Below are 23,204 nucleotides of genomic sequence, written 5' to 3'. Positions count from 1 at the left end.
GATGGTATGGCTTGCTCTTGAAGCGTGACTAAAATCGAGGGATTCAGTTTCCTTTTTCAGAGTTCCAGTTGTTAACCACGAAGCCAGGTCTTTTCGTTATCCACCTTGTCTTTGATTTTCTTCCAGAAATTACCGTGCAGCTTTGTTGTGCCATCTTTCAGTCCTTATTTTAATCACATTTTTTCTGTATTCTTGTTTGGTTTTCTGGGTTTTGCGAAAGCAAAAAATGTCTGTTCTTCACTTCCAATCAATGCACCTGTTCTTAACTTTCCTTCACATAATTGGCCCGAGTGCATAGCTTCTCTTCTTCCACTGCTTCTGCTGTACTTGCGAGTAAGCCCCTGCCTCCAGATCTCCGGGGAAGATATAATCTACCAGTATCATCCTAAGGCAAGTGTAAGGCATGGGGCATTGTCTTAAGCTTCCGTAGGGTTGTTCTATCTAATGCTTCCAATAACTCAGCCTGTGTCCAGTTGATGATTCCTGCAGTGTACCTGATGACCGGAGTAGGTGGCCGGAAGGTGTTAAAGATGGCCTTGATGGTATTCCCACCGTTTAATTTAGATTTTCAACAATTTTCCTGAACTCTCTGGTTATTAACTCTCTGTCGAGCAACAGTCTTCATACTCTGCCCAATGCTTGATGTTATCCAGCTGCAGAAATGCCCAGGTATTGTTATAAGCGGCCTCTTGGTTGCACTCCTGATGAGTTAATGCCATCCAGGGCATTCTCAATCCCATCACTCTCGGTGATCTTGCCCTCTTTATTGCCACCGTGGCACTTTTCCAGGCCAGAACTCCATCGAAATGTTCACCGGCTGAAATATTCAGACTGGATTTTACTAGGTATGGATTTCTGCAATGATCTGATTTCCCATACAGCTGAGTCCAAATTCATCCATGTACATTATTATTATTATTATTAATTATTATTATTATTATTACATATTATTATTATTGGTATTATTATTGGCCATTATTAGGCTATTATTATTATTATTATTAGTGCTAAATGTAGCCACTTCGACAATGCATTTATTATTATTGGCTACATATTATGCCATTATTATTATTATTATTATTATTATTATTATTATTATTATTGCCTGAAAACAGTTATACACACAGCAAACAAAGATCAATATGCAGAGGATTTTGTGATACGCATCTGCACGTCGGTTACTTCCCAAGCATCTGGGACACAGTGTGTGATGTATCGTGACTTAATAATGCGTGCAGAGCCGAGTAGGTAGATTGCCTTTTGCAGCTGACATATATGGGTGATTTTGTCAGTCAAGCGCTAGTGTTTTTTAAGTGCCGTCACCAAGATCTTTAGCACTGCGCCCAGATGTGCCGCATCACCACTGGGACCACCTTTTACTGGTTTGTGCCAGAATAACTTTGTAGTTCAATCAACTTAAATCCTGGTATCGTGTAAAGTTTTTTCCCAGGTTGCTTCTCATCAATCCTGCTGTCACCAGGAATTGCAACACCAACTATCCACACTGTCGCCTTTTTTTTTTCCACAATCGTGAGGTCCAGAATTATTATGTTCCAAAACTTTTGTCCCAGTCCTGAATTGTCGGAAGTCCCAGAGTAGTGAACATTACGTGTTCATTTTACCAGTGACCTTTTTCAGGTTTATTGATTCCACCAGTTCTTTGTCACAGGCAGATGGTAGATTTGTGGCACAAGTTCCAGTTGAATCATCTGAGCAACGAGTATTATGCCTAACTGTAATCCATCTCGCGTGGACTACAACAAAAGCAACAACAACAGCTTAAACCAACAAATTATTATTATTACGGTATTATTATTATTATTATTATTATTATTATTGTGTGCATTATTATTACATTATTATTATTATTATTATTATTATTATATAAAGGAAACAGTTATGCACAGCAAACTAAGATCAATATGCTGGATTTTTGTATTACATCACACGCCGTGGACACTTCCCAAGCATCTAGGACTGTGTGCTGTATACGACAAAATAATGCGTGCGGAAGAGCCGAGTAGAGGTGGCCTCTTTGCAGCTGACATATGGTGATTTTATCAAGCGCCCGGTGTTTTTTAAAGTGCCGCTTCAAGATCTTTAGGCACTGCACCCAGTCAATGCCGATCACCACTGGGACCACCTTTACTGCCTGGTTTGTATTGCCAGAGTCTTTAGTAGATTCAATCATGTAAATCCTGGTATCGTGTATGGTTTTCCGGTTGGCTTCTCATCAATCCTGCTGTCACCAGGAATTGCAACACCAACTATCCACACTTCCTTTTTTTCCACAATCGTGAGGTCAGGAGTATTATGTTCCAAAACTTTGTCAGTCTGAATTCGGAAGTCCCAGAGTAGTTTTACGTGTTCATTTTCAGTGACCTTTTCAGGTTTGTGATTCCACCAGTTCTTTGTCACAGGCAGATGGTAGTTGTGGCACAAGTTCCAGTGAATCATCTGAGCAACAGTATTATGCCTCTGCTTGTAGTCCGTCTGCGTGGACTACAACAACAACAACAACAACAACAACAACAAATTATTATTATTATTATTATTATTATTATTATTATTATTATTATTATTATTATTATTATACAAAACAGTTATACACAGCAAACAAGATCAATATGCTGGATTTTGTATTACATCACACGTCGGACACTTCCCAAGCATCTAGGACACAGTATTAACAACCCATCGATAAATAATCGTGCAGAGCTTCTAGTAGGGTAATGCCTTGCAGCTGACATATGGTGATTTTGTCGGCGCCGATTGTTTTAAGTGCGGTTCAAGATCTTTAAGGCTGCTTGCGCGAACTCAATGCCGATCACCACTGGGATACAACCTTTACTGGTTTTGTGCCAGAAGTCTTTGTAGTTCAATCCTTAAATCCTGGTAGTCGTAAGTTTTTTCCGGTTGCTTCTCATCAATTCTTCTGTCTGCCAGGAATTGCCAGCATCAGCTATCCACACTTCGCGCCTGTCCAATAATTGAGGTCAGGAGTATTATGTTCCAAAACTTTGTCGGTCACCGAGATTGCAGGAGTCCCAGAGTAGTTTTACGTGTCTTTTCATTTTCAGTGACCTTTTCAGGTTTGTGATTCCACCAGTTCTTTGTCACAGGCAGATGGTAGTTGTGGCACAAGTTCCAGTGAATCATCTGAGCAACAGTATTTTGCCTCTGCTTGTAGTCCGTCTGCACGGACTACAATTATTATTATTATTATTATTATTATTATTATTATTATTATTATTATTATTATTATTATTATTATTATTATTATTATTATTATTATTATTATTATTATTATTATTGATTTCACTCCCCAAGAGTTATTAAAATTTGGTTGCTATAATACAGACAAGGGAAAACCACTTTTGGCAGAATCATAGGAAGAGCATATTAGAAGATAATTCCTTCAAGCCCCAAATAGTCTCAGAATCTTAGTGGTGCTGATCAGCAAGCATCAGACAGCCATTTTCCTCTACAAACAAAGGGCAATAAATCTCGAGGAGAGCAACTCCCGCTGTGAATAACCATGCTGGATCCAAAGACAAACTCTATTAAAGAAAACTTTCATATTAATACCAGGAGAAATAAAATCAAACGTGTGGATCCTTGACAGTGGCTCTACAACTCCTTTATGTGGAGATAAAAATTTATTCGACAGTTTGGAGGAAGGTAAAATAGAAATGTTCTGTGTAGCAGATGATCACCCTGTAGAAATGGTGGAAGTAGGATAAGTTACCCTTAAGTGCTTGTTACCAGGAGGATTTGTGTGAGATATTAAAATCACAAACGGTCTTTTTGTCCCATAACTTACAAACAACTTGATTTCAATGCATTGTCGAAGGCTTTTGCAGTTGCAGAACATGTGTTAAACAAAACTGGACATAACATTTTATTTGAGAACACTGAAATTCTGGACAATTCGGAAGGTTACTGTGTCAGACTGCACAGGGAGGCCATTGAAATTCACAAACACCAAGACGACTTCAACAAGAAAGAAGAGACTTTGAAAATTAGCAAAGCTTGGCTCCTAGTACTTAAAAAATGGACTGATAACCCCATCCGTAATACAATGCACTCAACCACACCTTTGCACAGAAAGTTCCACCCAAACGCTAACTGATTGGTTCCCCACCCTGGAACATGGAGAATATACCCCACTAAACTTTCCCTTCTCACTAGACACAGTGTGAAACAGACTTTTCTCTGTAATACACCTCTGAAGATGCCAGCCACAGATGCAGGCGAAATGTTAGGAACAAGATCTACCAGACCACGGCCACATAGCCGGGAAAACCCACCACAACCGACTTGATTTCAATTAATGGTTTAACAGACAAGGGCATGATTAAAATGCATTATAAAGGAAGGGGCAGAAATGATTGGCACAAGAAAAGATGTTCTGGGGTGCTGTGTGGTTTCCGGGCTGTATGGCCGTGTTCTAGCAGCATTCTCTCCTGACGTTTCGCCTGCATCTGTGGCTGGCATCTTCAGAGGATCTGATAGTGAGTTTGCATTTTAAGATCCTCTGAAGATGCCAGCCACAGATGCAGGCGAAACGTCAGGAGAGAATGCTGCTGGAACACGGCCATACAGCCCAGAAACCACACAGCACCCCAGTGATTCCGGACGTGAAAGCCTTCGACAATAAAAAAGATGTTCTGTTTAAACTCGATCTATATGTGCAGAAAGTGGGTCTTATATTCAGAGATGCACTTATAGACAGTGTATAAATGTATGGCATATAGACCCTACGGACACATGCAATCAAGTAACTTGAAAGCCAGAATCTAGCTAAGAAGGTGCAGTTATTGGAATATTTTGTGTGTGAATTTATTACAGATTTATAATGGCATACTTTTATATACATCCTCCTTATCATTTCCCCTTTCTCCCTCACTCCAGCTGGCTATTTCTCTTGTAACGCGGCTTGGCGGTCCATTCTTTTCAATCTTCTTGTCCATTTTTCTTCTGTAATTCCAATTTAAAGGTTTGCTTGGTCAATAACGTTCATCGAAATACGCCAGTATCAACGCTCTTGCCGCTTATTTGATTTCTTGACATTGTGTCTTAGAAATTTCTGGTATGTTTTCATACACCATTTCCAGTACCATTTCTGGTACGTCCAGATTTTTTATTACTTCCACTTTTAGTATATTACTGCATGGACTCTAAATCATATGAATTTGAAAGTTTTCTTTTTTTCTTTGTTCTATTATGGTACCGTCACTATACCTAGAAATAGTAAATCTATATTTATCTTTATTTTTACCTTTTGCATATTTTTCTATATGATTTTTATACATTTTCCTGTTTTTGCCTATACATTCACAGCCACATATGGGTATATTGCATTTCTCTAATGCCAACATTTTAGGACTGAGCCACTTATCATATATGCCAACTGTTTTGATTGTTCTATGCCATTTTAATATTAATTTCTTCTCTAGTTCTGCATATTTATCTATTTTTTATTTTATTCGTATTATCATATAATCCTTTAGCCAGGTCCATATGTCTTTCACTCCATCTTGCCATTTTCCGTTATGATTCTTATGTGAATTCTTGATCTTCTATCATGTTTTTGTATATAACTCCTAATATTTGTCCTTTCTTTTCCTCATATATTTTTTATACAACTTTTCATTATCCTCTTCCTCCCTCTGGAGGCTTTATCTTTTCCGTTCCATAATAGTAACCAGTTTTCTTCCTCCCTTTCTCCTGCAGAATTGGAAGCGGTATTAATTCTCCTCTTTCATTGTACAGTTGTGCTACCTTGTATATTCCTTGTCTGTGTAGAGATCTTATTGTTTGAAGTATCCTTCCTGTCCAACCGTATACGCCCAGTGTACGCTACCAATAGCCCTAATGTTTTCTTCATTTCTGAATTTCCGTGCTCTTCTTTCTAGGGCCTTTTCATTTTTGTCTTTCTATTTTTGAACAACTTGAATATATTCCAAAGCTACCCGTGTTCAAGTTTATTTCATTTTCGAACTTCATCCATCTGTCTCTTTTATCTATTTGAATTCCCATCAAACTTTTTATTTGAGAAATGCCATAAGTATTCCTGTAATTTTGGAGCCACAAGCATTAGTTGCACTGGAACATATATAGGCTATTTTATTCATCACTCTTGGTTTCTTTTGATTAAATGCCCATAGTTTAATTTTCTTGTCCCATTCTTCAAATTGTTTTTTCTTAATCGCCAACTGAAGGTGCAAATTATTAGATTCCCCCCAGAGCAGAACTGTGCAATTTGCATTAAAGCAATTGTTGCAGCAGGAGGTTTTTCAAAGCTCCCAAACAAAAGCAGAACCCAATGGCATCTGAAATTAACAACAGTGATTTCTGTGGGCAGTTTAAAATGCAAATGTAACCCCTAACTGTGGGTTCTGTGGGGCAGTACTTGGAAGGAGTTGCAACAACAATTTTTTAAACAACAAAACGGTTTACTTTTCTTTACAATTTACACTTTTAAAACATCAACATTTAACGTTACAATTCAAGGTCCTGTTCAGGTTGCGTTTCAAGTCCTTCTATTTACAGTCTACTGATATTGCCAAGTCCCAATTCTTCTTTGCAAGTGGGCTGGCTCCTGAAGACTCCAAGGGCTGGATGAACAGGTTGCAACATGATGAAAGGTTTCCAGGAGAACTCTCACCCATTACAACCACACAAAAGAAAACCCTGAAACAATAAACTCCAACATTTACAACATAGCAAAAACAACTACCTTCCCAGTAGTTCCCAATAATATTGCAATTACCTTAACAAGGTGTTAAGGGCTTATAGAAATCAAGGTCCGAGTCTGGTAGCCTTGTCTTCTCCAAAGAGCTCTCTCCTGCAGCCTCTTGCTGCTCTGAGTCTCCACCCCTTACTGGGTCAACCCATTCTGGGCCAACCCATTCTGGGCATGGGGGTTACACAAACTCCATGTGAAAACAAATTTTTGCAAATGTTTATAGATGATTTTTCAAGATATACTGCGACCGACTTCATTAGACAGAAAAAGCAAGCACTGGACAAGTCTAAGCTTATATTGCACTGGTTAATAACAGATTTCAGAGAATACCAGTTGCAGTACACACTGATATATGAGATATGGAGGAAAATATGTGGGAAATGAGATGAAGAACGGGTTGGCTGGATATGGAAAAGACTCTCCATTTTTGACCAGAAATGAATGGAGTAGTCAAGTCCAAAAATTACTCCCTGAGATGGCTAGATGCTGCGTGAAGCAAAATGACCAGAAAAATATTGCAACTGACTTGCAAAACAGACTACTTACAAAAGATGCAAGTAGCACATCCTATGAACAGTGGTTTGAGCACAAATGGAGTATGAATCATTTCACAGTGTTTGGATCCAAAGCGTATGCTGACATCGCAAAGAAAAAGCTCTCCAAGATGGATCTTAGTGCGGAAGAAGGGATTTTTGTAGGCTATGCACTGGGATGCAAAAAGATTTCTTTAAAAATCCTCAACCCGCAACAGATATAATAAAAATCTGCAACGTGATTTATATCAGTGGTTCTCAACCTGGGGATCGGGACCCCTTTGGGGGTCGAACGACCCTTTCCCAGGGGTAGCCTAAGACTCTGTGCATCAGTGTTCTCCATCTGTAAAATGGATACATGTTAGGGTTGGGGGTCACCACAACATGAGGAACTGTATTAAAGGGTCGCGGCATTAGGAAGGTTGAGAACCACTGATTTACATTGATGAAAAGGAGACAGCAGATTCCAATGAATCTGCTTCAACAGAGCAAAATGAAGCACAGCTGCCAGACACAGTCTATCTGAGTACCATGGACAGTGTGCTTGAGGCACCTGCAGGTCAGTGCGCTTGAAGCATCTGCACGAGGCTTCCTACAGAGCCTGCGCAGCCAGAAGGGGGTGCAGAGCTGTGTGCCAGACGCTGAGCAAGATCAAACAAATGAGTATTACCTTTGAGATTCACTTATCTTGCAAAGGCTTTCCTATCTGAAATGTAGTTCCCTAATAAACATTTAACTTCAGTTTAATCCGTGAATCTCCTGCTTCTTTGCATAATGAGCGAGCCACCGGCATTAGGTTCTTTCTTTTTATTTTAGCCTCACAACCACCTGGGATATTAAGAAGAGAAGAAGAATTTGGATTTATACACCCCCCCCCTTCTCTCTTGCAGGAGACTCAAAGGGGCTTACAAACTCCTTTCCCTTCCCCCCCTCACAACAGGGGTGGGCAACTATGGCCCTCCAGATGTTTGTGGACTACAATTCCCATCAGCCCCTGCCAGCATGGCCAATTGGCTATTCTGGCAGGGGCTGATGGGAATTGTAGTCCACAAACATCTGGAGGGCCACAGTTGCCCACCCCTTCGCTGAGAGAATCCTGAGAGAATTGTGACTAGCCCAAGGTCACCCAGTTGGCGTGTGTTGGAGTGCACAGGCTAATCTAGTTCCCCAGATAAGCCTCCACAGCTCAAGTGGCAGAGCGGGGAATCAAACCCGGTTCTCCAGATTAGAGCGCACCTGCTCCTCACCACTATGCCACTGCTGCTCTTAAGATTGAGATCATCCTGGGAAACCAAATACTTGGTGTCCCCAGGGTGAGTTTAGTGCTACAGCCTCCACGCCATTCTAGCTCACAGCCACTCCCTCGCCACTTCCCACGGAGGCGTCCCGGTGGCACGGGGACGGTTAAAAAGGAAAAATGCCTTTCCGCCGTCAAGAAGCCTGCATGGGAACTGAGGGACCCAGCTGCCAGTGTAACCTCAACTTGTGGGTTCTGTGGGGCAGAACTTGGAATGAGTTTGCAACAACAACATTTTAAAAAACAAAATGGTTTACTTTCTTAACATATAACATCAAACATCAACATTTCACATCACACTTCAAGGTCCTGTTCAGGTTGCATTTTCAAGTCCTTCTAGTTGCAGTCTTCTGATACTGCCAAGTCCAATTCTTCTTTGCAAGTGGGTCGGCTCCTGAAGACTCCAAGGGCTTGATGAACAGGATTCAACATGATGAAGGTTTCCAGGAGAACTCTCACCCATTACAAACATAAAAAACCCCTGAAACAATAAACTCCAACATTTACAACATAGCAAAAATAAACAACTACCTTCCCAGTAGTTCCCAACAATATTGCAGTTACCTTAACAAGGTGTTAAGAGCTTATAGAAATCAAGGTCCGAGTCTGGTAGCCTTGTCTCCTCCAACTACATGAGGTCTGCAGCCTCTTGCTGCTTTGAGTCTCCACCCCTTTCTGGGTCAACCCATTCTGAGCACAGGGGTTACACCAGCACAGCAGAGTTAATGGCCAGGAGGAAACTGAGGCTTGTCGGCTCCTCCCCCGGCTTGCCCTTGTTATGCTGGCAGCACGGGCTCTGGGAATCTAGTACTGCATCCAGCGCCGTACTGGAGAGTCACAGCAGCCGCACACCAAAAGAATTGACCCTCCACCAGGGTAAATGCCCCCGGGAGAGCAAATCTGCCAGCGTGTCATGTCCAGTATATGGCCCTGTCCATAATTCCCCTCCTGGTGTCAGGTCCAAGCCTGTCAATGCCCAGATGTCTTTCTGTGTAAGAATTGCAAGTGTTTCCTGTAAATGCTTTCCTGTTTCCCTCTCCCCTCCCTGGCAATTCCCTGGCGCCAGCCCTCCTGCGGGAAGGTGCGAACGGTTCCCAGGTTTCTTGAAGCTCTGTAGTGCAAATGTTATACACTTTGCGAAACACATTTGGTGGGAATCAAATGGGGGGTGGGGATTGAAGGATATAATCTCTGGATCTAAGCGGGAGAGCTTAGAGTCAGCTTTCTCTGTTACTCTACGCGTTGTAGAGATAAACTGCTTTAGGACTTTCCTACGGTCTCTGTTATTTCCACGTTCGAGAGCCTGACACCTGGTGGGAGGTGAGTATGATAGTTTGTGTGCCCCCCCACCCCCGCCTCATGTGTTGTCCTGGGCATCCACAGCCTGTTGTTTAGTAAAACACCTGGGGCATTTCCTGTGTTGACTTGGATGGAGTAGTCTGCGATAAGGAGAGGACAGTCCCGTTCCTTTCCGGCTGAGAGGGACGAGTCGGGTTTTGCTGGGATAAGAGTGACTTGGAGGAGGGCGAAGCGAAGCAAGCCTTTATAGGCATAGACAGCAGTACAACAATAATAAAAAACGGATTGAAAAGCATATACAATACAGGAAATACATGTTAGGACGAAGGAAATCTACTGGCGTTTGGTAATTTCCAGGAGAAAGTCTGCCACTATCATACAGAGAGAAGGATCAGGGTTGTCCAACAAGTAGTGTAATCTAATTAAATTGGGGAGATGGGGTAAATGTAAAGGAGTAAGATTCACATACTTGGATCTGATTTCCTTGAATCTGAGACAGTGTAGTAATTGGTGGGCCAGAGATTCAACTGAGCCATCGTTACATGGGCACAATCTTTTAGCCTTTTCTTGCTTATTAAATCTGCCATGCAACAAGGCAGAAGGCTTGGAGGAGGGCGCCGAGTCCCCTTTCCTATTTGAAAGGGAGCTTTGGTGGGGTTTCCCATTTCTGTCAACAAACCTCTGATGCCAGATCTTTCCCTGAGCTTCTGTAACTAAATAAAGTCTTTTGCTCACATGGAAGTGCTTTGCTTGAACAGAGATCCTGGCATGGCATGGCTGCAAGCCACGCCCACAGGCAGATTCACGCCCCCCCCCCACCACCAGTGGCATAGCTACAGAGGCGTAGCTACCATGGGGACATCCGGGGACAAGTGCCCCGGGCGCCACCTTGTGGTGGGCGCAAAAATTGCAGGTTCGTTAGTGGCTTTTTCTATTTTTCAGGGTTTTTCCCATTTCTGGCCTGCAGGGGGCGCAGTTTTTAGGCTAGCAGCACCAAACTTTCAGACTATTGCCAGGTGACTCTCCTGATGATACCAGCCAAGTTTGGTGCAGTTTGGTTCAGGGGGTCCAACGCTATGGACCCACAAAATGGGTGACCCCATACTCCATTATTTCCAATGGGAGCTAATAGTAAACGGCACTACCATTTTGAGGGTCCATAACTTTGGATCCCCTGAATCAAACTTCACTAAACCTAGGTGGTATCATAAGGATAGTCTCCTGCTGATAGCACCCAGGTTTGGTGCAGTTTGGTTCAGGGGGTCCAAAGTTATGGACCCCCAAAAGGGGTGCTCCATCCTCCATTGTTTCCAATGGGAGCTAATGGTAGATGGGGCTACCCTTTGAGGGTCCATAACTTTGGGCTTCCTGAACCAAACTTCACTAAACCTGGGTGGTTTAATCAGGGGAGAGTCTTCTGAAGATAGCCTAAAAGTTTGGTACTGTTAGCTTAAACATTGCTCCCCTGACAGGCACCCTCACATTTTCCCCAGGTTCTTTAAATCCACCTCCTTTGGAGTGGATTTAAAGGGAGAATCCTGGCTCCCTAGATTAAAAAAAACATTAAAAGTATTGTTGAAGGCTTTCAAAACCAGATTCAACTGGTAGTTGTGAGTTTTACAGGCTGTGCAGCGTGGTCTGATAGATCTTGTTCCTAACATTTTAGCTGCATCTGTGGCTGGCATCTTCAGAAGTGTATCACAGAGAGAAGTCTGTTATAAGAGAAGGCTGGACACAGTGTATAATAGACTTCTCTCTGTGATACACCTCTATACCAACCACAGATGCAGGTGTTCATTAGGAACAAGATACACACTACTCACGGCCACAATAAGCCCAGAAAACTCACAATAACCAACATTGAAAATGATGCTGTTTGGGTGGGAATCTACCCTGAAACAGCATCATTTTCAATGTTGGTTAAACTAGGGAGCCCAGAGTATCCCCTTAAGGTGGATTTAAAAGGAGAATCTGGGCTCTGTAGTTTAAACAACATTAAAAGTGATGCTGTTTCAGGGTGGGTTACCCTCATGAAAAAAAATAGCATCACTTTCAATGTTGTTTAAACTAAGGAGCCCTGGGTGTGTTCAGATTTGTGTGTTGGGCCATGTTCTATAATGCAATGGTGACTTTGAGATGACCTGGTGCAAAAAATGTTGTTTGGTCGTGGTGGGGGAGGGAGGCTGCCCAAATGGGGGGGGGGGCGCAAAACTCAGATTTTGCCCCGGGCTCCATTTACCCTAGCTACACCCCTGCATAGCTATAATGGGGACATCCAGTGGTGTGATTCAAACATTTTAACAACAGGTTCCGATGATGGTGGGATTCAAATAATGACTGTTAAAAAGCATTTTAAAAATATTTTTAATATCACTTTTTTATTTTAAGTATTAAAAATATTAATACTTAATAAAAAACATTTTAAGTATTTAAAAAGGGATATTTTAAATTTTAACAACAGGTTCGACAGAACTTGGGTGCTGTGTGGTTTCCGGGCTGTATGGCCGTGTTCTAGCAGCATTCTCTCCTGACGTTTCACCTGCATCTGTGGCTGGCATCTTCAGAGGATCTACAGAACCTTTGGAACCCCCTGAATCCCACCTCTGGGGACAACCAAGAACAAATGCCCTGGGCACATAAGAACATCAGAATGAGCCTGCTGGATCAGACCAGAGTCCGTCTAGTACAGCACTCTGCTACTCGCAGTGGCCCACCAGGTGGGAGCTCACCTGCAGGAGGTGAAAGCAATGGCCTTCTGCTGCTGCTGCTGCTCCCGAACACCTGGTCTGCTAAGGCATTTGCAATCTCAGATCAAGGAGGATCAAGATTGGTAGCCAGAGATCGACATCTCCTCCATAAATCTGTCCAAGCCCCTTTTAAAGCTATTCAGGTTAGTGGCCATCACCCCCTCCTGTGGCAGCATATTCCAAATACCAGTCACACGTTGTGTGAAGAAGTGTTTCCTTTTATTAGTCCTAATTCTTCCCCCCAGCATTTTCAATGAATGCCCCCTGGTTCTAGTATTGTGAGAAAGAGAGAAAAATTTCTCTCTGTCAACATTTTCTACCCCAGGCACCAGGCACCTCCCCCCCCTCCGCCCCGTGAGTCACGTGCAAAGAGCAGCCGGCTGAAGTAAACTAAGTGGGCGGGGGCAAGGAACCCAGGGGGGCATCCCCACACCCCTCCCTCCTCCCGGCCCCGCCCGGCCCAGCGGGCTAGGGGGTTAGGGGGAGGGGGTACGATGCCATGCGGGGGCCCCCACGGGGGGCGCCATTTTGCCCGCCCCCATAGGGCTCTAAATAAGCCAAGCTGATTTTTCCTCATGCCTGAATATCCACAGCTTCTTTCGAAGATGAAAGTTCAAATCGGGGGATTTCCAGACAAAGAGAATCCCTAGTACTTTCTTTTGTTTAAATGCCAAAACAGGACCTCTATATTTGGGTGCTGAGTGGTTTCCGGGCTGTATGGCCGTGTTCTAGCAGCATTCTCTCCTGACGCTTCGCCTGCATCTGTGGCTGGCATCTTCAGAGGATCTAAATAAGCCAAGCTGATTTTTCCTCATGCCTGAATATCCACAGCTTCTTTCGAAGATGAAAGTTCAAATCGGGACCTCTATATTTAGAGGGCATTTGTCTCTGAATATCAGCTACCTCGACAAGGGACGACTTTGGCCTCCATCTCATGCTGATAGACTTCTGGAGGACATCTGCCTGGGCATAATGGGGTAAACATAATGGGGTAAAGGAGCAGCAGTGGCGTAGGAGGTTAAGAGCTCGTGTATCTAATCTGGAGGAACCGGGTTTGATTCCCAGCTCTGCCGCCTGAGCTGTGGAGGCTTATCTGGGGAATTCAGATTAGCCTGTGCACTCCCACACACGCCAGCTGGGTGGAGCCTTTGGGCTGAGTTACACAGTTCTTCTGAGCTCTCTCAGCCCCACCTACCTCACAGGGTGTTTGTTGTGAGGGGGGAAGGGCAAGGAGATTGTAAGCCCCTTTGAGTCTCCTGCAGGAGAGAAAGGGGGGATATAAATCCAAACTCTTCTTCTTCTTCTAAACAGAAAAGATCTGACTAGGCATGGATAAGTCAAAGTAAACCAACATCAATTGGCTACTCCACAGGAATAGCAAAATGAGAGTATATTAAATATTTACGTAGACATATACCCAATAACAATTAGCCACAGAAGTCTTGGTAGTATCAGTCTTGCTCGCTTCTCTAAAAGTTCATCTTCCTATTAATAGCATCCAAATTCATCACGATCTCTTACAACAAGGAGCTGTTCCATCTGACATGTAGCAAGGTACTATACTGAGGAAATGGACAATAATTAATTCGTTGGGTGCTGTGTGGTTTCCGGGCTGTATGGCCGTGTTCTAGCAGCATTCTCTCCTGACGTTTCGCCTGCATCTGTGGCTGGCATCTTCAGAGGATCTGATGTTGGAAAAGCAAGTGGAGTATATATCTGTCCAGGGTGTGTGGGGAGTGTCCAGGGTGGGTGGGGAAACCTTGTCTATGAGTAACAAAGGCGGCAACCAGGTCAATAGTTGAGGGCATCTGAATAGAAGTATGAGTAACAATGAAGACTATAGCTTGGGAGTAACCCTGTAGATAGCAAGGTCACTGGTGGGAGCATCTGAATAGAAGTATCCTGGCCTGTTTCTTTTGTCTATGGTCATCCTGTGTTTGTGTGGAGCTGGTTTGACACAGTCTTGACCCTAGTATTTTTCAACACTGGCAGCCAAGTTCTGTTCATTTTCAGAGTTTCTTCCTTCCTGTTAAAATTGTCCATGTGCTTATAGCTTTCAATTTAGCTTCTCTGTGTAGTCTGGCGTAGTGGCTTTTCAGAGTGGTCCAGAATTTCTGTTTTTTCAAAATAATATTCTATGTCCAAATTGGTTTATCATGTGTTCTGCTATTGCTGATTTTTCTGGCTGAAATAGTCTGCAGTGCCTTTTAGGTGTTTCTTTTGATGTCGTGTCTGTGCGCTGCGTTTGGTGGTTCCTATGTAGACTTGTCCACAGCTGCATGGTATGCGATAGACTCCTGCAGTAGCTAGAGGATCCCTCTTATCCTTTGCTGAACGTAGCATCTGTTGAATTTTCTTAGTGGGTCTGTAGATTGTTTGTAGGTTGTGCTTCTTCATCAGTTTTCCTATGCGATCAGTGGTTCCCTTGATGTATGGTAAGAACACCTTCCCTCTAGATGGCTCTTTATCTTTGTTCATGTGGCTTGTTCTTGGTCTTGCAGCCCTTCTGAAAGCCTTCGACAATACAATAATTAATTCCACGAAATGAGCAGACGCCAGGGCGCTCGTCTGTTTGTACAGATGAACTGATGCGTTTTTGTATTTGAGCACCAACATTGGATATGTACAGTCTTCTTGCAAGACTTCTGTGGCTAATGGTTATCGTGCATCTGTTTATGTAAACATGTCATATACTGTCATCTTGATAGCGGAGTCAGAAATGAATTATTCCATTTCTGATCTTCCTGTTTAATAAAGGTGAAATTCTGTTTTATTTCTTTGTAAGTTAGATAGGAACAAGTTGTATTAGGTAGAATGTAGGAATGGCAGTTTTATTTTGTATTTGTATCTGTACGGAACCTCCTTTGCTCAAGGCAGGAATCCACCCCTGCTCCACCTGGGCATGTCCCTTTCATTTGCTAAAACCATGAATGGACGTTTGACAAAAGGGACCCCGGAAGAAGCGCCTCCATCTGCCTTAATCCCACCAGCAGGCAGATAAGGGTGACGTCGTCGTTAGGTTTCAATTCCTGGCCCCAAGCACCCATAGGATTCTTTTGTGTTTTTCCCGCCTGTGCCTACGTCATCGCCTCGCCCCGTTTCTGCCTTCAAGATTCAGGAAGGGACTCTTATTGGTTGCTACCCTGTTTCCCCGAATTTGAGACATCCCCTAAAAATAAGACATAGTAGAGATTTTGCTGAAGTGCAAAGTATAAGGCATCCCCCGAAAGTAAGACATAGCAAAGTTTTTGTTTGGAAGAATGCCCGACGAACAGAACACAGAAAAATAAGACATCCCCTGAAAATAAGACATGGCGCATCTTTGGGAGCAAAAATTAATATAAGACACTGTCTTATATTCGGGGAAACACGGTATGTATCTGTAAATGAATGGTCGTGGGCTGTCCTGTATTCCCCCGGACTCCCGGGTGGGAAAAAGTGTATAAAGGTTGTTGTAAAGCTGCTAGGCAGCTGCAGTTGCCGTGGTGCAGAGATGCTGACACGTAGGTCAGCATCTCAATAAACTCATTTTTATTATTCTTGCTGTGTTGGGTCCTGTTTCTGTTCCTCTGCGCTGCTGAGAGCTGGCAGATCTGGGAAAATAAAGTTACCCAGGCAGCGCGGTAACAATCTTGCACCACCAGTTTGCTGTTTCTAAAAGCCAAGGTATAGATTTTTCTGTTTTATGTCAGCATAATCGGGAACAGGACGAACCCTTGGTCTAATCCAGAGTAGCTGCTGTAAAGTTTACCATTGTGAATAAATTCAACGCACGCTCTCCAATGTTCAACAGAAAAAGATGGATTGTCGAAGGCTTTCATGGCTGGATTCAACTGGTTGTGGTGGATTTTCCAGGCTGTGTGGCCGTGGTCTGGTGGATCTTGTTCCTAACGTTTCGCCTGCATTCGTGGCTGGCATCTTCAGAGGGGTATCACAGAGGGAAGTCTGATACACCTCTGAAGATGCCAGCCACAGATGCAGGCGAAACGTTAGGAACAAGATCCACCAGATCACGGCCACACAGACCGGAAAAACCACCAGAACCAGAAAAAGATGGGTTTTAAAAATTAATTTCCTGAGACAAGCTCCTTGGCAGAGCCCGGGGAGGATCGCAGCAGGATTCGATTCCATAGAGCCCACCCTCTTAGCGGTCATTTTCTCCATGGGGGTGGGTCAATCTCTGTCCTCTGGAGATCAGCTGCAATTTATTTATTTATTTCTTAGGCTTTTATACCGCCCTATCCCCGAGGGGCTCCGGGCGGTGTACAACATATAGATAAGATAAGATAAGATAGCTAAAACATTTAAAAGCAGCGATAAAAACAATGAAAACTGACTCTAATTAAATATGTAATAGATACCAATAAAAATATGAGTGGCGTCCAGCATTCTATTTTCAAAATCCTCTCCCCAAAAGGGAGGGATGGCGAGTCCCGTTGGATGACAGGCGGCCCGAATGTCAGGGGGCCAAAGGAAGGGGGGCACCATCAGCAGCTGGTTCCTTCAAAGGCCCGGCAGAACAGCTCCGTCTTACAGGCCCTGCGGAACTCACCGAGGTCCTGCAGGGCCCGGACAGTTGGAGGAAGAGATTTCCACCAGGCCGGGGCCAGATCCGTAAAGGCCCTGGCCCGTGTGGAGGCCAGCCGCATCACGGAGGGGCCAGGAACCACTAGTAGATTGGCCTCAACTGATCGAAGAGGCCGTACAGGGACGTATGGGGTGATGCGGTCTGGATATCTCTAGGCTCCATTTGGAAGCTGGCAGTTTCCTTCCATATTCTCAGGCACAGGATCCTACGATGCTATCTTAAAAGCAAAATAGGCCATTTATTTATTTGAAAAGTTGTCTTGTAAAATCCTGTCCAAAGCAACATGGGGGGAGGGATTGGGTAGACCAGACAGATGGTATTTGTAGTCTTTGGTGGGCGAACAAGTGGGGGGGATCAGCTGCTACTAATTCCTGCCACCAGCCCACTTCTAAAACACAGCTCTTGGGAAGTTTTTTGAAAGCAAATACTGTAAGTTACAATCTCCATTATTCAAAAACGTTCTTTGATGGGGTCAGGCAGTGATCCACAGCCTGCAAACAGCTATGGGGATTCTATTGATTCCCCTGGAAATCACAAACATTTTCCGTAAGCCTGGATCCCCTGACTCAGCTATTCCTGCTTTGAATGCATTAACAGCAACTCGGACCATAAAGACTTGGCAGGGTGACGGGGAGGTTTGGGCTTCTGCTTCTCACAGCAATTAAATTTTGGATCTGATCAGTGTTCTAAACCCTCGTTTTAAGAGTTGTTGTTTAGTCAAACGTAGAGGATGGGTCACAGTCCAATCTGGAATGTCTCAAACGTCTCCCCTGAGTTACAGCAAGTCAAAAAACCAAACCACGCCACAGAACCAGCCAACCGAGATAGCAAATGGAAGGAAAGATGTATTTGAAATTGACGCTTTGAAATTGAAATTGATCCCATGTTGCCGAAGCGCTCCCAACAGTATCTGGTGCCAAAACAAGTGGATCCTGACCCAGAGGGGTACCTTTGGAACTCACTGCCACAAGATATGGTGGTGGCCACTAGCCTTTCTAAAGCATGTCCAGTTCCCAGGAGAATGGGTCTCATGACATCTATTAGTCATGAGAACTGGTTGGAACCTCCACGTAGAGAAGTAGACCACCTCTGAATACTCAAATGGGAGGAACCCAAACATCTTCAGGAAACAGCATACTGGAGCAGCTGGACCTTTGAAGAGCAGCAGTGGCGTAGGAGATTAAGAGCTGGTGTATCTAATCTGGAGGAACCGGGTTTGATTCCCAGCTCTGCCGCCTGAGCTGCGGAGGCTTATCTGGGGAATTCAGATTAGCCTGTGCACTCCCACACACACACCAGCTGGGTGACCTTGGGCTAGTCACAGCTTCTCGGAGCTCTCTCAGCCCCACCTACCTCACAGGGTGTTTGTGGTGAGGGGGGAAGGGCAAGGAGATTGTAAGCCCCTTTGAGTCTCCTGCAGGAGAGAAAGGGGGGATATAAATCCAAACTCTTCAAACTCTTTCTCTTAGGGAAATCTACAAACTGCAATTAGCACTGTGGAGCTTCCACGTTCAGAGGCAGTATACCTCCAAGAGCCAGAATTATAATGGTAGAAGTCTATTACTGGTGGGTTCAGGGTGGGCATCTGGCTGTGGGAATAAAGAGGCTGGGTGGGCTGCCAACCTCCTGGCAACACCTGGGGATCTCCTGGGATCAGATGTGATCTCCAATGCAACAGAGATCCGTTCACCTGAAGAATATGGCTGCTTTCGGAGGAGGGTTTTGTGACATTATACCCCGCTGGGGTCCCTCCCCTTTCCAAGCCCCACCCTCCTCAGGTGCGCTCCCAAAAGCGCCAGGTATTCCCCAAATCAGAGCTGGCAACCCAAACTGCTGGAATAACCCAGCAGATCTCTTTTGATGTTACGTTCATTTCATTTTAACCTTTAATGGCATATAAATTATAAGCATGTTTCCATTGAAAAGAGAAAACTTTTAAAACCTTTAAATACGGGTGTTTAAAATGCTTTCCAAGAATTTAGCCACTGCCAAGGTGATCGATGGGTTACAGTCACTTAGCAGAAAGCGAGTGGTCTGGAACTTGGAGTGCTCAAGTCTTGGAAGCAACAAAGGGTGAATTAAAATCGTGCGCAGGTTACTGTGAAGACAGCATTCCAGAAGGATATGAGTTATGGTTTCTATAGATCCACATCCGCAACGGCATAGTCTCTGATGTTTAGGGATCTGGAGGTATCTCCCGGAGGTTTCCGCTGATGGGAAAATATTGAGGCGTGCTAGCATGAATGCACGGCGTTGGTTCATGGATAACGGAGATGAGAGATATTTAGCTCTTGCTCTGTAACTTGGTTGTATCCCGAGGGAGCGAGGAGAGCATACAGCCGCCTTTGTTGGATAGAAACGATGATGTTCCAGATCCCTCAGCCTTTCGCGGATCTGATTGAAAATATGCAGTTCGCTATCAGTCCCAACATTGTCCAAATCAAATCCTATGGTTCTGATTTTGTTCTCGATGACTTTGAACCAGTAGAATTGAAAGCTGTCTTTTAAAAGGTTGATGTTATGTTGTTCTGCTGCAGAACGTGAACCCAGCACCCAGACTTGTTTCCAGATTTCATTCATTCATTCATTCATTCATTCATTCATTCATTCATTCATTCATTCATTCATTCATTCATTCATTCATTCATTGCTTCAATTTTTATAAGAATTCAGATGCATTCTGCTTGTTCAAGCACACGTCCCCCGATAATAGTAGGAAGTGAATTATTCCATTTCTGATCTTACTGTTTAATAAAGGTGAAATTCTGTTTTATCTCTTTATAAGTTAGATTGGAACAAGTTGTATTCGGTAGAAAGTAGGAATGGCAGTTGTATTTTGTATTTGTATTTGCATGGAACCTCCTTTGCTCAAGGCAGGAATCCACCCCTGCTCCACCTGGACATGTCCCTTTCATTTGCAAAAACCATGAATGGACGTTTGACAAAAGGGGACCCCGGAAGAAGCGCCTCCATCTGCCTTAATCCCACCAGCAGGCAGATAAGGGGGACGTCGTCGTTAGGTTTCGATTCCTGGCCCCAAGCACCCATAGGATTCTTTTGTGTTTTTCCCGCCTGTGCCCATGTCATCGCCTCGCCCCGTTTCTGCCTTCAAGATTCAGGAAGGGACTGCCCTCCGGACTCCTCCTCCTCCTCCTCCTCCTCCTCCTCCTCCTCCTCCTCCTCCTCCTCCTCCTCCTCCTCCTCTTCTTCTTCTTCTTCTTCTTCTTCTTCTTCTTCTTCTTCTTCTTCTTCTCCTTCTTCTCCTTCTTCTCCTTCTCCTTCTCCTTCTCCTTCTCCTTCTCCTTCTCCTTCTCCTCCTCCTCCTCCTCCTCCTCCTCATCATCATCATCATTATCATCATTATCATTATTATTATTGTTGTTATTATTGTTATTATTATTAATTCGATTTGATAAGCCGCCCTACCCCCAAAGGGCAAATTGGTTGCTGTGTATCTGTAAATGAATGGTTGTAGGCTGTCCTGTAAATGAATGGTTGTAGGCTGTCCCCAGACTCCCAGGCGGGAGAAAGTGTATAAAAGTTGTTGCAAAGCTGCTAGGCAGCTGCTGTTGCCGTGGTGTGGAGGTGCTGACACGTAGGTCAGCATCTCAATAAACTTGTTTTTATTTTCACTATTCTCGCTGTGTTGGGTCCTGTTTCTGTTCCTCTGCGCTGCTGAGAGCTGGCGGATCTGGGAGAATAAAAGTTACCCAGGCAGCGCGGTAACTCTCATCAAGGAACCCCCCACCCCACCCCTGGGCTCACCCCTGCCCCCTTTTGTCAGCCACAGTCAGGCCTGAGATGCCCCCACGACCCCCTTCCTTAAGGCTTCACAGGGGTCGCCTCTTGTCAGTTAATTGGAGCTGAAAAGCAGTGACAAGACATCAGAGCAGAGCCGTGGGTCTCTTTAGTTCAGCACCCCGGTTGTGGGGCTGAGCAGGGCACAGCTGCCTGATGCATTATTAATCCGACATGGCCCGGCACTTCTCCAGTCTGAATTATTGATAGGTTGCGGGGTTCACCCGTCAATAACGATTAGCCTTCCTCGACTTACTGCGAGGGGTGTTTGGGGGTGTTTCTCACCTCACATCCAGTGTTGTTCTCTATATCTTGTTGTCTAGCCTGGAGATGTATGGATCGTGGTGGGGTGGGGGGTTTGGGGGGGTGATCTTCTGGCTTCTGTACGCTGTTCATCTCACCCTGGTTCACCACTGGTGTTCATTTACAGCATTTCAATGCTCTTTAGAAGCTAGTGCTGTGAAAGAAAAGGGATTGACATGGGAAGAAATTTGATGTGAAGGTAAAAAGAGCCAGCGGGGTGGAGTGGTTTAAGAATAACGAACTCTAATATGGAGAACCGGGTTTGATTCCCCACTCCTCCACATGAATGGAAGACAATTCTGGGATTTCACAGCCGGTCTGCTGCTTCAGTAAGTCGATCAAGCAGCTGCAAAGTCCAGTTCCAGGATCTCCTAGATCATGTGGACGGGGCCAACATGTGTCAATTCAAAGTTCCAGGGTTTTAGCTCCCTTTTCTGGATCTCCTGAAGAAAAATCTTAGGGTGAGAAGCCAAAATCAAGTGAAGAAGAAGAGTTGGATTTATATTCCCCCCTTCTCTCCCGTAAGGAGACTCAAAGGGGCTTACAATCTCCTTGCCCTTCCCCCCTCACAACAAACACCCTGTGAGGTGGGTGGGGCTGAGAGAGCTCCGAAGAACAGTGACTAGCCCAAGGTCACCCAGCTGCATGTGTTGGAGTGCACAAGCTAATGTAGTTCCCCAGATAAGCCTCCACAGCTCAGGCTGCTCCAGGTTTCTCCAGATTAGAGTATACCTGCTCTTAACCACTATGCCACTGCTGCTCCTAGTGAGCAGACAGAATCCTTTAAGCTTCTCCTGAGCCATCAGGTCTTGCAATTAGACGAATGACACACCATCCTCTACCTCCACCAGGTATCTCCCATCCCACCTCCAGGTATCATCTGCGTCACCCTTCTCTATCTAAGGCGATGGATCATCAGAGGATTGGACAGTTCACCTTTAATGGTTCAGTAAGCTCTGCTCCTGAGCTCTGAAGTATAGCCACCTGCTGTCAGGCCCAGTGGCGTACCTAGGCAAACTAGTGCCCTGGGCAAAACCGGAGTTTGATGCCCCCCTGGGTGGAGCAGCCCAGCCGCAGCACTCACCCTTCCTGGACAACCCCAGCAGCCCAAGTTCACCGGAGGTGGAGCTCCCCGTCCTCCAGCTCTGCCTCTGGTGGCTTGTGGGACACCGTACAGAGTAGGTGGGGCTTAGCCAGAGTGGGCGGGGCTTAGAAATCAGGCGCCCCCACATGACTTAAAATTTCTGCGCCTTGGGCAACTGCCCACTTTGCCCAATGGGCAGTACGCCACTGGCCAGGCCTACGCCAGTCTCATTCTCAGCCTGGCAGCTAACACATCCGTTCCAAGGCCACAGTTGGCTGTTCCCATTATCATTGCCCCGGGCTAAGGAGGCCTCCCCTGCTTGTGGGAAACTAATCAACAGAACTTCCCGTTCATTCTTATCTGTCTTCTTCAAGGGAGTGAACTGTCTGTCCTAAACAAGGCCACTATTCCCACCGTCCTTTCAAATGCTGATATTAAGGGAATGCGAGAGTGGGGGGATTATGGGGGGATTATGGGTTGAACCATGGGCTGAACCAGCAGTGGCGTAGGAGGTGAAGAGCTCGTGTATCTAATCTGAAGGAACCGGGTTCGATTCCCCGCTCTGCCGCCTGAGCTGTGGAGGCTTATCTGGGGAATTCAGATTAGCCTGTGCACTCCCACACACGTCTGGGGGGGGGGGGGGGGGGGGGGGGGGGGGGGCGGGGGGGGGGGGGGGAGGGGGGGGGCCGGGGGGGGGGGGGGGGGGGGGGGAGGGCGAGGGGGGGGGGGGGGGGGGGGGGGGGGGGGCGGGGGGGGGGGGGGGGGGGGGGGGGGGGGGGGGGGGGGGGGGGGGGGGGGGGGGGG

General features: G+C 45.1%; 1 long non-coding RNA gene across 1 annotated transcript; it reads left to right on the top strand.

Annotated features, from left to right (window-relative positions):
• Nucleotides 1-1,439: 1,439 nt before the first annotated feature.
• On the top strand, nucleotides 1,440-22,417 carry LOC125432328. Its single transcript, XR_007244457.1, has 3 exons — nucleotides 1,440-1,450; nucleotides 11,883-11,889; nucleotides 22,311-22,417. It is a non-coding gene; the product is annotated as an uncharacterized LOC125432328 (long non-coding RNA).
• The last annotated feature ends 787 nt before the right edge of the window (nucleotides 22,418-23,204 follow it).

This window comes from Sphaerodactylus townsendi, linkage group LG05 (genome assembly GCF_021028975.2).
Source record: "Sphaerodactylus townsendi isolate TG3544 linkage group LG05, MPM_Stown_v2.3, whole genome shotgun sequence".
Classification (NCBI taxonomy): domain Eukaryota; kingdom Metazoa; phylum Chordata; class Lepidosauria; order Squamata; family Sphaerodactylidae; genus Sphaerodactylus; species Sphaerodactylus townsendi.
Note: the sequence above shows the minus strand (reverse complement) of the source record. Positions and strands in the feature narration are given on the sequence as shown.